This window comes from Plecotus auritus (genome assembly GCF_963455305.1).
Source record: "Plecotus auritus genome assembly, chromosome: 6".
NCBI lineage: Eukaryota > Metazoa > Chordata > Mammalia > Chiroptera > Vespertilionidae > Plecotus > Plecotus auritus.
In genome coordinates, this window is record NC_137773.1 from 150,706,507 (window position 1) to 150,716,657 (window position 10,151).

The window sequence follows — 10,151 nt, forward strand, 5'->3', positions numbered from 1 at the left end:
TTTTTAAAAATTGATTATTTTAGAGAGAGAGGAAGGGAAAGGGAGAGAGAGAAACATGGATGTAAGAGCAAAACATCCATAGACTCCCTCTTGCTCGCCTACAACCGAGGATCAAACCCACAATCTGGGCGTGTGCCCTGACTGGGAATCAAACCAGCAACCCTTTCATGTATGGGATGGTGCCCAACCACCTGAGCCACACCGGCCAGGGCAAACCTGTATAATTTTATTAACTAATGTCACCCCAATAACTTTAATAAAAAAAATTAAAAATAAATATTTCAAACAAGAAATAAGAACATCTAATTTCAGAGACAAAAAAAATCTTGGATATCATTTGGTATGTAGGGAGGGGGAGATGACATAGCAACAGTTTTCCTGAAGGTAGAGATATGAAATGTAATTACTTACCAGTTCACCTTTGGGTCATTATTTTGTAAAAATCTGGGAACATATGAAATTAAAAAAAAAAGAAAAGCAAATCCACATCTAACTTTATACTTGAGTGAATCTTCCTAGGGCCTCAACGCAGCTGCAGCCTTCTGACAGGGTGGGTAAGGACGGGGTGGATCAAATTCCTGACATTGCAGACATTGCTCAGTTTCCCCAAGTCCAGCTGAACAAGCAGTCTGTGGGACCTGGCGGTGGTCCCCGGGCTGGCTAGGATTCATCCCTGCCCTACGCACTCGTGTGCAGTTGGCTCTTCTCTCTGGCTATTGGACTATATGCATCTGTCACCTAGTAGGTGCTCATAATAATAAAGATTGGTTGGCTCTCGTGGTTCCTGTCTTAGGGTCACCCTGGGATTCTCTTCTTCATTCTAGTTCAAAGTGTTCGGTGTCCACAGTGCCCCAAGGATAAAACATTCCGGGTAAGCTTGTATGTGAAGTGAGAATCATTTTACTATCTGGTCACCATCTGAGGTGAAATTATTCACCATTGCCTGACATGGGCAGCAGCAGGGTAGAACTCGCTTGTATCTGCATGACCTGTGAACCTGGAGGTCAGTTCTTCTGGAAAAAGGCTCCAGCTCCTTGCCCTGCGTCTCAGGAAACTGCTAAGGCTTTTGGTCTGTCCGAGATCCTAGCCTTTTCTTATACCTTTAGTGACAGCCTCCAAATTTGTCATGGATTTTTTTTTTTAAGTACACTAATATACAAAAGGGTAATCGCAGGACCCAAGAAGGTCAGCTCTCTGGGAATTTACTGCACTCCGCAGCGGAGACCTGGCTGAGAAGGAAAACCTAGCTCTGCCCACTTGTGTTCAGGACCTGCTTCAGGGTGGGGATGGGAGGGCCAGTTTCCTCAGTGCTGATGAGGTGACCCTCTTCCCTCAGCCTCAGATTATGTAACGCCTTGAACTTGAACTTGGAGATTGACTTCACGCAGCAGGGTTGAGTGGGGACACTGAGAGAGAGACTACAGAGAGAAGTGGCTGCAGTCTGTTAAGTTGCCATTTGGGATAAAGCAGGAAAGGACAGAATGTCTACAATGCAGTAGTCTGGGGTATTTAGAACTCTAGGCTGAGGTCTCCTTAGGTTGTTGTCTGTGGTGTCCTTGCTGTGTGGACAAATGCCCCATTTCTGGACACAGCCTTCCCAGCTGGGGAAGGTCTCCCAGGATGGAGAGGTTTAGGAAATGCTGCAGACTCCATTTCTCATTGGAGATTTTAAAGTGCATAACTCTGTTCAATGCTCCGAGAAGTCCTGCAGAAGAGAAACCTGCTTTGGTGTTATTAAGCTAGTGTCTCGCAAAGTTATTTGCCTTCAGCATTCTTCTTTCCCTCGACACCCACCATGTGTACCCTGTGAAAGCCAATTTTCTGAGAACACGCTTGGGAAATGCCATCCGATGCTCAGCAGGGTTGGTTCTGGCTCCCATTGCTCTATGGAGAGCGGTGATGGGGACATTTGGGCATGACACACGACGTGGAATCCTGCCATGATAATCCAGGAACTCGTTTGCTGTACCTGTCCAACTCCTTCCCTCACTGGGATTTTGTGACTCTCTCCACACCAACCAGGAAGCCACGGACATTTCCTGGGCACCCTGTGCTAGGAGCGTTTCACGTCATCTATGTAATCCCCTCTCAGCTCTGTTATCCCCATTTGACTAATGAGAAACTGAAAGCCAGGTTGCAGAAGGATGTCACTCAGTTAAGTGTGTGGCAGAACTAAGATTCAGGCTGAGGGTGCTGGGACTCCACACTGGTATTCTCTCCCTCAAACACTGACGCTGGGAATGGGAAACGGTGCAGCCACTGTGGAAAAGAGTTCGGCGGTTCCGTAATAAATTAAACATAGACTTGGCATACGTCTTAGTCTGCTCAAGCTGCTATAACAAATAACATAGACTGGGTGGCTTAAACACCAGACATTGTTTTCTCACAGTTCGGGAGGCTGGGAAGTCCAAGACCAGGGTTAGGTTCTTCTTTTGTTGTTGTTAATCCTCACCCGAGGGTAATTTTCTCCACTGATTTTTTAGAGAGCGGAAGAGAGAGGGACAGAGAGAAACAAACATTGATGTGATAGAGTCACATTGATTGGTTGCCTACTGCAAGCCTGCAACCGAGGTACATGCCCTCGACTGGACTTGAACCCAGGACCTTTCAGTCTGGGGATCGAAGCTCTAACCACTGAGAAACCAGCTAGGACAGGGTTAGGTTCTTGGTGCGGGCCCTCTTCCTGGCTTGCAGATGGCTGTCTCTGGCTGTCTCTCTCCTCTGTGCCATTCTACCTCACTAACAAGTCACATTTTGTTTCCAGAATGTCCGATTCCCACGAGGAACTGTTCTGGACATCGGGAAATTCCAGCTTCTTTAGGGGGTACTGTTTTCTCCTTCGGGGATTTTATTTTTCTTGGATTTGAAATTCAGCTCTGATATATACTGGTTATGTGACCTTAGACCTCGGGGCCTCAGTTTTCCCATCTATAAAATAGGATAATAATCTCATTTTCTTCTTTGTGATCTTTATATTTTCTTCTCCCTTTCCTCTTTCCTCTTTCCTTCTCCCTTAATTTCTTTCTCCCCATTTTATTTTTTTGTTTTTTAATCCCCAACCTCCTGTGTTAATTTCCTCCTTAAAAGATCCCTGGAGCCCCACACGGATCCTCCCTGAAGTGGCTTGAGAGGCACTGGCGGGTGTTCAGTCACAGAGACCAGCAGAGAAGGTGGCTGCTGATGAATTCCATGTCAGCTGGGGCGTTCTGTGCTCTGCATGTAGAATAGGGCAGTTTCCAAGGTGACCAGCACTCGTGTGTGAGGATAAGGTGAGGGCCTGGAGTTATGAGCTGCCAAGCTCGTACACCACACGGGCTTCCTCGGAGCCACTCATCCCACGCTGCTTGCCAAGCAATTTAACAACCGACTTGTGACAGGCAACGAGTTCCAACAATATTTAATGATCAGTGCATCTATAAATAGGCTCGTAAAGACAATTTGGATAGATGTTAATATATGGGTTCAGTCCTGAAGCGACTAAACCTTGAGTTGTTTTGACCTCAGAGAGCCATCAAAAATCTGCTGCAAGGAACAATTCCATGGTTGCGTGCGGCGATGTTTTGTTCCTGTTCATCACGTCCTTGTGCGTGTAATTTACTAACATGATAATAATGTGCTGCTTGGCAGTTTGCAATTGGCAAAGTGCGTACACCCACATGTTCTCATTTGATCCTTGTGAGGCATTATTACTGAGGCGCAGGGGAGACAAGGAACCTGCCCCAGGACATCTGGATTGTGGAGCAGCGAGTGGGGCTGGGGGACGGGAGGGTGGTGATGTTAGAGTCCAGATTGGAGGTAAGGGCTGTGTGGCTCCCAAATTAATCTTTCTTTCCTAGTCCATGTATCCTATTTCCTGGTTATAAGACTTGGATCAATCAATTCCTCCCTGATCCTCAAAGGAGCCAGCACATCGGGGCCCAGCATCCTGATCTCTCCTTTGATTACTTTGCATTAAGCCTAGGCTTGCCAGATTTAGCAAATAAAAATAAGAAAGGGACACCCACTAATATTCACATTTCAGAGAAACAATGAATAAGATTGTAGTCCCGTGGTGTATTTTATCTGGCCACCTGAATTAAAAGTACTTGTTATTAAAACCTCTTCCTTTAAAAAATATGAGTTACTTAGAGAAATTTTTGAAAAATCAGATCAGCAAAAGGAAGAAAATATAAATTAATTTTACCATCAGGTAATATTAATAATTTAATGTTAACTGTTATCATTTTGCTATACCTACTGTGACCTTTTTTCCATGTCTATATTTATATGTATAAATTCCTTTTGGGGAAAAAAATAGACAACGAGACTTACTGAATATACTACTCTCAGACTTGTGTGGTTTTTTTTTTTTCACTCAATAATATGTCATGAACATCTCTCCAAGCCCTCGTGTATTCTGTAATAATCAAATGACTGCAGGTCATAGATTGGATAGCACATGCATTTACCTAATCCCTTATAGGCAAGCCCCTAGGTTGTCTCCAATATTCTATTATTACAGACTTGCCATGAACAACCTTTGCTAAGTCTCCCTGCACATCCCTGGGATAAATTTCTGGCAGTAAAATTTCTAGGTCAAAGGGTGTGAAAACTATTAAGGTTTTTGTTACATATTGTCAAATTGTCCTTCAGGAAAGTTGTGCCAACTCACATTCTCAAAAACTGTGTATGAGAGTGTCATTTTCTTGCATATTGTCAACACTGGGAATGATCATTAAAGACAAGAAAAGAAAAATAACCCCTTTGATTCTGAACCTGCCCTGACTCCATAATCAACACAATGTCCCTAAACCCACACTAAATGGTCTTATTTCTTCTTATTGAGCCTTCGTTTCTAAAAGAGGGGATACATACATTAGGATAGAAAGTACTACCACTGTCCCATCACGCCCATGTCAGACATCAGTAATCAATCCTAGAAGGAAGTAAAACTGTCACTTTTGCAGAAAACATGAAAACCCTGGAGACTCCATCAAAAAATTGTTAGAACTAAAAAACTAATTAATTCAGCAAAGGTGCAGGATAAAAATCAATATGCAAAAATCTGTTGAATTTTTATACATTAATAATGAAGTATCAGAAAGAGAAAGTAAGAAAACAATGCCATTTACAATTGCATAAAAAATACCCAGGAATAAATTTAACCAAGAAACGGGAAGACCTGTACAATGAAAACTACAAAACAATAATTTAAAAAATGAAAAATACACAACTAAGTAGGAAGATATTCCACAAATAAGAATTGATATTGTTAAAATGTCCATATTACCCAAAGTAATCTATAGATGTAATGCAATCCCTATAAAAATTCCACTGGCATTTTTCCCCCCACAGAAATAGAACAAAAATCATAAAATTTGTATGGAACCATAAAAGACCTTGAAAAGCCAAAGCAATTTTGAGAAAGAACAACATTGGAGGCATCATGCCCCCTGATTTCAAAGTCTAGCACAAAACTATAATAATTAAAACAGTCTGGTATTGGCATGCAAACAGACACATAGATCAATGGAATGGATTAGAAAGCCCAGAAATAAACCCACCCATGTATGGTCAACTAATTTATGACAAAGGAGTCAAGAATATACAGGGGGGCAAGGACAGTCTCTTCAATAAATGGTACTGGGGATATTGGACAACCACATGCAAAGGAATGAAACTGGACACTATCTTATACCATACACAACAACAACAAACGTGGATTAAAGACATCTTCCTCCCTTTAACAGTGCAGTCTTTGATCTCAACTTGAACTAAAGTATTTTAATTTCAATGTAATTTTAGCCTCAAGAGTTACTTGGGAGTAACTTAAATTACCAAAAGAATTTGTATAGAACTTGTATTATTTCTTCCTTACATGTTTGGTAGAATTCACCTGTAAAGATATCCAGACCTGGACTTTTCTTTGTGGGAAGGTTTTAAACTATAAATGAAATTTCTTTCATAGATATATAGGTTAGCTATTTGTTCTTCAGTGAGCTTTGATAGTTTGTGTCTTTTAAAGGAATTTGTTCATATTATCAAAGTTGTCAAATGTATTGGTACAAAGCTGTTCATAAATTTCCCTTATCATCCTTTTAATCTTTGTAGAATCTATAGTAATATCTTCCCTCCAATTCCTTAAATTGTTAATTTGTGTATGAATTAAGGTCTTTTAGACAACAAAAATTCAACAGGAAGATAGGATTCCTTTGTTCACATGAGAAAACCTACTTAAGTTTGAAGTGTTTGCTTTTATACATTTAAAAATACATTTTTATTGATTTCAGAGAGGAAGGGAGAGGGAAAGAGAGAGAGAAACAGCAATGATGAGAGAGAATCATTGATTGGCTACCTTCTGCACACCCCGCACTGGGACCAAGCCCGCATGTGCCCTTGGCTAAAATCGAACCTGGGACCCTTCAGTCTGCAGGCCCACGCTCTATCCACTGAGCCAAACTAGCTAGGGCTAAACATTTTAATAGAATTACTTCTCCTGCAGCAGGAGGTTTATGGAAAGGGGAAGGGGGACAGTCAGATGAAAATCTGATTTGTAACAAGGTTCCATCATTATGAAAGGAGGTAGTAGAGGAAGTGGAGGTGGCAGGTCACCTAGGAGATGTTTGCCTTCTGAGTTAGAGTCAAAGGATGGGGAAGTTTTGGTCAGGATCACTGACTCCTCCATTCTGGATCCTTTGGAAAACATTGTTAACCATCTATTATTTTAAGTAGCATGTGATGTGAAATGATGTCCCCATGCCTGTTTACTCTGAAACCCTGGAGACCTGTTTTCCATAGTTATTTACTAAGGTGACTCTGGTGAACAGTACAGATCCTGTTTCAGGATCATCATTGGAATTTACAGAGCTTATGAAGAGACATTCCATCTCTGCTAGGTCACGAAGAACTCTCAGAACACCACACACATTATCAACAAATATATAGGTATTTTAACTAACATCTGTCAAACCCTGGAGATTCTGACAACATTAACCAGTTCAGATAGTATTCTAGGTCTACTTTTCCAGGAAGTGTGTGTGTATGGGTGGTGGTGGTGGTGGTGGTGTGTGTATATGTGTGTGCGTGCAGGGCGGTTAGGTGAAATAGCAAGAAAATTGTGAGCTTTGGAGTTAGACAGATTTAAATGCATGGTTTGGCTTTGGCATTCACTAGCTGTGGGCTCTGAAAGTTCTCTGGATTCTCCTTTCCTCATGTGCAAAATGGGGATAATGATATCTACTTCACAGTGCTCTTGAGATGTTTAAATGAGATAAGATATGCATCTAGCACAGATTACCAACTTCGCATGGATCTCCAAGTGTGGTTCCTGGACCTGCAGCAGCAGTGCCACCTGGACGCTCGCTGAAGATGTGAATTCTTGGAGTCCTGGCCCATCGCAGTCCCCGTGCTCTGCAGCTGTGTTTGTTCAGACAGAATGGAAACTTCGTTGATAACGTGACTTCATCAGGGGAGGCAGGAGTGGGATGGTTATCCTTGTTTAGGTGGGAGGTGGAAAAGGTGGTGACGTCTGTGTTGCAGCTCGTAAGGGAATGACTTTAAAACGATTTAAAGACAAATATGCTCAGAAACAGTTTTTGGCTGGAGAAGGAGCAGGCGGTCAGCTTAGTGTCCTAAAGGGCTCCAAAGGAAGAGATTGTGAAATTCCTGTACCTGTGGGTATGTCCATAACTGATGGAAAGGCTATCATGATAGGAGGACTCAATAATGAGAGAGACAGAATTTTGGTAGCTGAAGGAGGTCTCGGTGGTAAATTACTTATGAGTGTCTTGTCCTTGAAAGGCCAGAAACATATAATTCACCTCGATCTAAAACTTACAGCTGATGTAGGCCTAGTGGATTCCCAAATGCTGGAAAATCCTTTTTGCTAAGTCAGATTTCTCATGCAAAACCTGCCATTATAGATTATGCCTTTACAACAGTAAAGCCTGAACTTGGAAAGATGTATAAAGACTTCAAACAGATAACAGTAGAGGATCTTCCTGGTTTAATAGAAGGAGCACCTATAAACAAAGGCTTGGCCACACATTCCTCAAGCACATGGACAGAACTAAGCTATTCCTTCTGTTTTTGTCGATATTTCTGGATTTCAGCTTTCATCCCTAAATCAATACAGAACTGCCTTTGAAACTATACTACTGCTTATGAAAGAGTTGGTGTTGTACAGAGAGAAACTTCAGACAAAACCTGCATTTCTGCTGTTAATACAATGGACTTGTTAGATGTCCAAGATAAATTCCATGTACTGATGAACCAACTCCAGAATCCTACAGACTTTCTGCATTTATTTGAAAAAACAAAAAAGGATTCCAGAGAGGACTGTGGAGTTACAACATATCATCCCCACCTCTGCAATTAGTGGAGAAGGAATTGACGAATTAAAGAAATGTATAAGGAAATATCTGGTTGAACATGCCAACTGGGAAAATAATACATACCATAAGAAATATTTGCTTACTTTATTCAGTACGATATCTTATAGTCAGCCACCAGCAAAGGATGGTACTACTAGTTCCAGAATGAATATAATTTAAATCTATTCAGAATGATATTGAAATTGTGTTCATTTGAAAGCTTTTCCACAGATATGTGTTTTGAATGTTAGTTATTACTAACCTTCTGATATATACGCCATCATTTGAGATCCATATCTTTTTAAGTTTTTTGTAGTTAAGTGTATCAATAGTAAAAAAGTAACAGAGCTAAAAATGACAGTTCATACCTTTATGGCCAATCCACCGATAATAAAATCCTCTGATAGCCCTGTAAAAAAATGTAAATGATTGAGCTCTCTTCCAGACCTATTGACTCAGAAACCCAGCAATCTATGTCTCTTTATTTTTTTTTAAAAAAAATACATTTTTATTGATTTCAGAGAGGAAGGGAGAGGAAGAGAGAGATAGAAACATCAATGATGAGAGAGAAAAATTGATCAGCTGCCTCCTATACGCCCCACACTGGGAATCGAGACCACAACCCGGCATGTGCCCTGACCGCTAATCAAACCGTGATCTCCTGGTTCATAGGTTGACACTCAACCACTGAGCCACTCCAGCCAGGCCCAGCAATCTATGCTGCAGCAAGCCCCCTATCTAGGTGATTCTGATGGCTGGTCAAGTTTGAAAACCACTGGACTAGCACATTCCTTAGCACCTGGTAGAAGCTCAAGAAATGCTAGTTTTCCCCTTTTATTTATACTTTCTTGATAACTAAAGGGTGCCCCAAAATGCATATACACTTAACAGCTGATAGCTCAATTGATGTTTCTTTCTTTTTCAGATTTAACGCATTGAAATTAATAATTAATCAAAGGGTATATACATTTTGGGGGGACATCCTATATTTTTCTGCTTCTTCTTGGCTCTCATACTAATTAAACACTTCAAGAGTCAAGATAGCCTTTCTCTATCTCTTCTTTCTTCCTTTCTCTTCCCAGTTCCTGGTGTTAGCATTCCGTAGGGACTCAGAGAAAGTTATCTATATTTCCATGTGCCAAATAAGGACAGGACTGCCCTGGGCTTTTCCGTGGTTTTCTTATTTATTTGACTTATAAGTGTCAAATAAATGGCTCAGTGGTGTGCCTGGAAGATGAAGTGTTCAGTGTGTGCCTGGCGTGAATACCAATCTAGCTCTGACACCAGGGATGTTGGAGTGTAATGTCTTCCTCCCAGTGTCACCCAAGTGCCACTTCAACCTCAATAAGCATAAAAGCCTGAGCAATGTCATAGACTATTGGGTCCTGGTTAAAGAAGAGATATACCAAAACCTCACCAGGAAAGGGAAGGCCAATACATACGTGAAAAATCTAAAGTGTATATAAAATTCTTTTGTTTGAAAAAAATGCAATTTTATTTGCATAGCACTTTATGGTTTAAGAAATACCTAAAGCTGAGACCCGTTAAGACCTACCCTATAGGACTGTTGTGAGAAAGGAATGAGATAATCCTAGTAACATTCTAAACATGGTGACCTTAACGTTTATTGATCCAGCACTCAATAAGCAATATCACCAAATCATTACTAGTTGTAATAGTAGGTGATGGCTGAATGTTTATTGAATAAATGGCTATTTGAATGAGTGAATGGTTGACTGAATGAACCATTAACTTGTTTGATGGAAAATTTTTTAAAAATAAATCTTTATTGTTCAGATT

The 10,151-nt window shown here is 40.9% G+C and overlaps 1 pseudogene across 1 annotated transcript; it reads left to right on the plus strand.

Annotated features, from left to right (window-relative positions):
• The first annotated feature begins 7,256 nt into the window (after positions 1–7,256).
• LOC308251858 (GTP-binding protein 10-like) lies at positions 7,257–8,531 on the plus strand (annotated as a pseudogene). The gene is made up of 2 exons: positions 7,257–7,349; positions 7,448–8,531. The product of its transcript is annotated as a GTP-binding protein 10-like (transcript).
• The last annotated feature ends 1,620 nt before the right edge of the window (positions 8,532–10,151 follow it).